At 38.3% G+C, this 7,044-nt stretch overlaps 1 pseudogene; it reads left to right on the forward strand.

Annotated features, from left to right (window-relative positions):
• The window catches only part of LOC126493617 (60S ribosomal protein L13a-like), a 193,286-nt pseudogene extending 189,110 nt beyond the window's left edge, over positions 1–4,176 (forward strand).
• The last annotated feature ends 2,868 nt before the right edge of the window (positions 4,177–7,044 follow it).

Consider the following 7,044-nt stretch of genomic DNA (forward strand, 5'->3'; position numbering starts at 1 on the left):
TGGATTACATTGATAGATTTTCGTATGTTGAACCAGCCCTGCATCTCTGGGATGAAGCCTACTTGATCATAAGGGATAATTTTTCTAATGTGTTCTTGAATTTGGTTTGCCAGTATATTGTTGAGAATTTTTGTGTCGATATTCATGCGTGAGATAGGCCTGTAATTCTCTTTCTTTGTTGGGTCTTTGTGTGGTTTTGGTATCCGAGTAACTGTAGCTTCATAAAAAGAATTTGGCAATGACTCTTCTGTTTCTATATTGTGAAATACATTAAGGAGTATAGGTATTAGCTCTTCTTGGAAGTTCTGGTAGAATTCTGCATTGAAACCATCTGGTCCTGGGCTTTTTTTGGAGGGGAGATTTTTGATAACAGTTTCTAGTTCTTCATGACTAACAGGTCTATTTAGATCGTTCACCTGGTCTTGATTTAGCTTTGGTATATGGTACTTATCTAAAAAAATGTCCATTACTTTTGCATTTTCCAGTTTTGTGGCATACAGTCTTTTGTAGTAAGATCTAATGATTCTCTGAATTTCCTCTGTGTCTGTGATTATGTCCCCCTTTTCATTTCTGATCTTATTTATTTGCGTGTTCTCTCTCTGTTGTTTAATTAGTTTGGATAGGGGTTTGTCGATCTTGTTGATTTTCTCCAAGAACCATCTTTTTGTTTCATTGATTCTGTGGACTGTTTTCTGTGTTTCTCTTTTGTTGATTTCCGCCCTCGGTTTGATTATTTCCAGTCTTCTACTCCTTCTGGGCACCGCTGCTTCCTTTTTTTCTAAAGCTTTCAGGTGTGCTGTTAAGTCCCTAATGCATGCTTTCTCCATTTTCTTTAAGTGGGCACTTAGTGCTATGAACTTTCCTCTTAGCACTGCTTTCATCGTGTCCCATAGGTTTGAGTATGTTGTCTCTTTATTTTCATTAAATTCAAGGAAGACTTTAATTTCTTTCTTAAATTTTTCCTTTACCCAGGTGTGGTTCAGTAGTTGATTGTTCAGTTTCCATGAGTTTGTCGGCTTTCTGGGGGCAGCATTGTTGTTGCCTTCTAACTTTAATCCGTGGTGATCTGATAAGACACAGGTGGACACTGATATTCTTTTGTATCTGTGGAGGTTTCCTTTGTTTCTGAGTATATGGTCAGTTTTTGAGAAGGTTCCATGAGCTGCAGAGAAGAAGGTATATTCTTTCCTATTTGGGTAGAGTGTTCTATAGATGTCTGTTAAATCCATTTGCTTTACTACCTCCAAGAATTCTCTTAATTCTCTATTAGTTTTCTGTCTGATTGACCTGTCCATTGGAAAGAGAGGTGTGTTGAAGTCTCCTACTACTAGTGTGTGTGTGGTTTGATGTCTGCCTTGAGTTCTAGTAATATTTCTTTTACATAAGTGTTTTTATATTAGTGGCATAGATATTCAGGATTGAGATGTCATCCTGATGAATTGTTCCTGTTATGAGTATAAAATGTCTATCTCGATCTCTTCTGATTGATTTTAGTTTGAATTCAGTTTTGTTGGAAATTAGTATGGCCACACCTGCTTGTGTCTTAGGACCATTTGCTTGAAAGACCTTTTCCCAACCTTTTACTCTGAGTAGATGCCTGTCGTTGTGGTTGATATGTGTTTCTTGCAAACAGCAGAATGTTGGATCCTGTTTTCGTATTCAATCTCTTAGCCAGTGCCTTTTTATAGGTGAATTGAAACCATTAATATTAAGTGATATTAATGACCAGTGGTTATTTACTCTGGTTATTCTTATTGTGTTTGATAGTAGAGTTTGTGTGTGTCCCTTCTTTGAGTTGTGCTGGTGAAACTTCGCTAGATGCCTGAGTTATTGTAGGCAGTGTTGGCAATGTTGGATTCCTTGGGTTGCGGTTTTCCTTCTATTACTTTCTGTAGGGCTGGATTTGTGGCTACGTATTGTTTAAATTTGTTCTTATCCTGGTTTGTCTTGTTTTCTCCATTGATAGTGAACAATAGCTTGGCTGGGTATAGAAGTTTGGGTTTGCATCCATTGTCTCTTAGTTTTTGAAGTACCTCTATTCAAGACCTTCTGGCTTTCATGGTTTCCATAGAGAAGTCAGGTGTAAGTCTGATCGGTTTACCTTTATAAGTTACTTGGCCTTTTTCCTTTGCAGTGCTTAATATTCTTTCTTTAACCTGTATATTTTGTGTTTTGATTATTATATGGCGAGGGGATGTTTTTTTGATCCAGTCTGTTTGGTGTTCTGTATGCTTCTTGAATATTCAAAGGAATATCTTTCTTTATGTTGGGAAAGTTTTCTTCCATAATTTTGTTAAAAATACTTTCTGGGCCTTTGAGCTGTGATTCTTCTCCTTCTTCTATTCCTATAATTCTTAGGTTTGGTCTTTTTTATTGTGCCCCATATTTCCTGAATGCTTTGTGATGAGAATTTGTTGGCTTTGCTCTTTTCTTTCATCAGTGCATTTATTTGCTCTATGGTGTCCTCAGAATCTGAGATTCTTTCTTCTATCTCTTGTATTCTATTGATTATGCTTGTTTCTGTAGGCTCTGCTCGTTGACCTAGATGTTCCTTATCTAGCTTGTCCTCAGTTTGTGTTTTCTTCTTTGCTTCCATTTCAGTTTTCATTTCTTGAACTGTTTCCATTTCCTGTTTCATCGTTTTTTCTTTGTTTCCCAAGGTCTCATGTACGTATTTACTCATTTCTTCAAACTTTTTGTTATATTTCTCGTCCATTTCTATAAGGGTGTTTTTTACATGTTGTTTAAGGGACTCTATTACTTTCATAAAGACAATTTTTTCCACTTCTTCTGTGTTACGGTGTTCATGTCCTTCTGTTGTAAGATCATTGGGTTCTGGTGTTTTCATGTTTTTTTTTTTTCAAATTATTGGGTGAATTTTTGCCTTGGAGCCTGCCCAGCTCCTCCTATTGATGCTATCTAATTGGTCTTTTTCAGGTTTCTCTGCTGGCCAGAGGCTTCTCTTGCAAAATGCCCTTGCTCTGTTTCCTGGCTCTTGCCTGGGGCCAAGATCTCTCTCACCCCTCAGAAGGGTCTTCAGGAGCAGGACCAAGCTCCCTGTTTGCCAGGGATGTCGCCAACCAAAGGCCTACCTCTTTGATTTAATTGTAGTGGGGTGATCTGCTCTCAGTGTTGCGTGCTGGTCCCTGCTGCCTGAGTTGTCTGCAGCTGCACCAGTCCCCACCGGTCCGGCTGCCTGCATTGCCTGCCTGTGTAGGTAGTCTGCCGCTGCCTGTGTCGGTAGTCTGCCGCTGCCTGCCTGCAGAAAGAATCTTAAGCTGCACAAACTTCAGGGGAAATTTCTGGACAAACAAATAATAAATGATCCGTGAAGGTAAAGTTTAGTCAGACAATGAAGTAGGAGCTGTGCCTTACCCTAATGGGGAAAGGTGGAAATATGTTATGGTTACTTAGCACTGTCCCTGAAGCGACTTTGGGTGCAGTTTCTCCAAAGACTTCTGTAATATTTTGAGGGTTTTCTAAAATTGAAAATTTTAAAATAAGAAGTTAGAAAACATTGCTGAGAGAGAAAAAAGATAGCGGAGGGGCAGGTCCTGGTGTTGGACGGTTGAGGTCATCTTCTGGGTCGCCTGGCGGCCATTGTGGCCAAGCAGGTATTGCTGGGCCAAAAGGTGGTTGTTGTTAGCTGTGAGAGCATCAACATTTTCGGAAATTTCTACAGAAACAAGTTGAAGTATCTGACCTTTCCTTGAAAGCGGATGAACACCAATCCCTCCTGATGCCCCTAACATTTCCGGACTCCCAGCCGCATTTTTTGGCGCACTGTGCAAGGCATGCTGCCCCACAAGACCAACTGTGACCAGGCTGCCCTGGAATGCCTCAAGGTGTTGGATGGGATCCCTCCACCCTATGACAAGAAAAAGCGGGTGGTGGTCCCTACTGCCCTCAAGGTTGTGCCGGTGAAGCCTACCAGGAAGTTTGCTTACCTGGGGCATCTGGCTCATGAGGTCGGGTGGAAGTACCAGGCAGTAACAGCCACTCTGGAGGAGAAATGGAAGGAAAAAGCCAAGATGCACTATCGGAAGAAGAAGCAGCTCTTGAGGCTACAGAAACAGGCAGAAAAGAACGTAGAGAAGAAAATCTGCAAGTTCACAGAGGTCCTCAAGACCAACGGACTCCTTGTGTGAGCCCAATAAAGACTATTTGTGCCTCAAAAAAAAAAAAAAAAAGAAAGAAAGAAAGAAAGAAAGAAAGAAAGAAAAGAAAACATTGCTGAGTATTGTTGAATTGCTTATTTTTTAGTATCTATGAATGAAATGATGTGGCCAAATCCTTCTAAACCATAGCATACTTCAAAGGAGATAGCTAAGCAAATACTCAACCGTTCTCTGAAATGAGAGCTGGAGTGTATATGATCAAAACACATGATGCATATGCCGTTATGAAATTCCTTACATTACACAATTAAAATGTCTTAACGGAAGTTTTTAAAGCAAATTCTCCATGTTAACTCAGGTAATGAGTGTATTACGATGAATGTTTTATTACCCACCACTCCTCCATACAATTCCTTAAGTAATGATTTTGGCAATTAAATTGGTGGCTGTGCTTCTACGATTGATCCAGTAAAGAGTAATTTGACCTCACATTTGATGTACAAAGCATTTTGTTTTCACCATTAGTTGTCCTCCAAGCTTGTGCTGCTTCAGACATGTTTTCCTTGCACTGAGAAATGAGAGAACTGGGAAAATAAACTGAGGGAACATAGAAATTAATATTTCAATGGCTAGGTTTAAATTTATTGCCTTGAAAGAACAATAAGAAGTGCTAAGGACAAGGAGGAAAAAAATGTATCTATGACTTTCAATAGGTCTTTTGATCTCTTTGAAAATATGAAGTTACATAATTTTGTATTTATGTGTGTATGTGGTTCCAAGGATGAAATCCAGTGTCTTGAGCATGCTAGGCAAGCACTCTAGAACTGCACTACATCCTCCCACACATGGATTTAATCTCTAATATTACAGAAGAATCAAACCCAATGCAATTCTAAATCATATAGAAACAAAGTTGCCATAGTGGGGCAAGGAAACAGGCTTGTCACAAGGGCTTAGAACATCCACAGAGATTCTTTGGTAGTGACTCAATATGTCTTAACCCTTCATTGGCCCTCACCCTAAAAAAAAACCTTTTGATTGCTTTCAAGTCAGTCTAAAATTGTAATTGAGATAAAAAATAGTAAAATATACTTCACTTATTAACCAACTTGTTTCTTGAGATAGGTGAAGCTTTGATTAAATACCAAAGTCAGTACACTGTGATGGAAAATACCAAATGAGGTTATTAAGAACCGGGCTAGAAGTTTTAAATATGTCCTTGATGTTTTTCTGTGTGTGTGTGTGTGTGTGTGTGTGGTACACACCTGTGTGGTGTCCTGCTTTATCACTTCCTGCCTTATTTTCTTGAAACAAGGTCTTAACGAAACTGAATCTGACTGCATTGGCTAGATCGGCAGACCAGTGAGCTCTTGGGATCTGCTTTTTTATACTCACCAAGTACTAGTATGATGAACATGTGTACCATGCCCAGATTGTCTATGAATGATGAAGTTTAAGGTGCAAGTCCTCATGAGAGTACAGCAAGAATTCTTCTCCACTGCCACCTCTTCAGCTCCATGATACTTGGGGCTCTTTACACTTCTTTCAAATGCCATATATAACTAATCTGAAGATAACACTGTACTATGCTCAAAATTGAAATGTTCTGTGTTCTCTTACCACATCCACCACTAGCAGCATGGTACAGAATACCATCATCTGCAAAAGTTTCCCTACCAACAGGACCCTTGCTTTTCTCCTTTTCCTGAAAGAGATATCTTTCAAGGTCATGACTGAAATTCCAAGTAATTTCACCTCTCTGGCCTCCAGTTAAAATCCTGGAGGATCCAAATGGCCTAGGGTGATGCCTTGGGAATACTTGAATACTAGCTTTATCTCTGATGTTGATTGTAATCATGGTCCTCAATGACAAAACAGTGTATATTAAAATCTTGAAGTATCTAAATGCCTTCAGGTAAAGATTCCTAAAATCTAAAACCCCTCAAAGTTCCTATTCTGACAGAGGAACTTTTCATATGTTCAAATCTCAAATTCTGAAAATCCTCCAATAACACTTCTCACTGGTTAAAATAAGGTTATAGAAGAGAGACAAAAAACAAACTTTTGGGAAAGAACTATCAAGTTTTCTGATGGATGTAGGATGGTTGCATCATGACAAGCAGAAAGGCAAGCCTAGCAAACTGGTTAACTATTATTTTAGAAGTGTCTGTATAGTTGCTTCTGGAGGACATTAATGTTTAAGTCTGAGTGGACTATGTGAAAAAGATAGACTACATAGAAAATGAATGTCCTAGGTTGGAGGTCTGCGGTTCATCCAGGAATTCAAACTTTAGTTAAATATCATGGAATTTATTATAAACTACCTTAGGCCAAGGCAGGCCATCTTTCCCTTTAATCTATCCTGAAATACATATTTTATATATTGAATGTTCTTTCTAGATTCCTTCCTGTTGTTTCTCTTTTTCCTTTTCTCTTTTTCTTAAGTTATCAGTATCAACATTTTAAAAATGACTTATCACCTTCTTTTTGCATCATTTCTTATGATGGAGATGTAAATTGTCTAAAGTCTTCTGAAAGGTTCCAATCTGTTTTATGCATTCTCTCTAAATTTGCTGCTGCAAAACTCATTATCTCAATGTTGAATTTTTGTTTTAAGTATTGGTATCAATATGTAAATATTGCAACTTCAATAATTGAAGAAGTTCAATTCTATGTCTTCACTTGTAAAAGATAGAATATATTAAAATCCTAGCTTTGAATGTCCACGTATGTGGTGGAGACACATGGCGGTTTATGATTAATGTTTTGAAAAGACCTAGGTTGTCTATCATATTAGTACAACACCATAGATGACAATAGCTGTAAAGCTGACTGCACACAATCATCATCCACAATTACCTGTGTTTATGGGTTTTTGACCTATGTCTAAAACATAACTCATCTGTTTTAACATATTTAACCAATG

The sequence above is a fragment of the Alexandromys fortis genome, unplaced genomic scaffold (genome assembly GCF_014885135.2).
Source record: "Alexandromys fortis isolate MF-2015 unplaced genomic scaffold, M_Fortis_MF-2015_v1.1 scaffold_276, whole genome shotgun sequence".
NCBI classification, from domain to species: domain Eukaryota; kingdom Metazoa; phylum Chordata; class Mammalia; order Rodentia; family Cricetidae; genus Alexandromys; species Alexandromys fortis.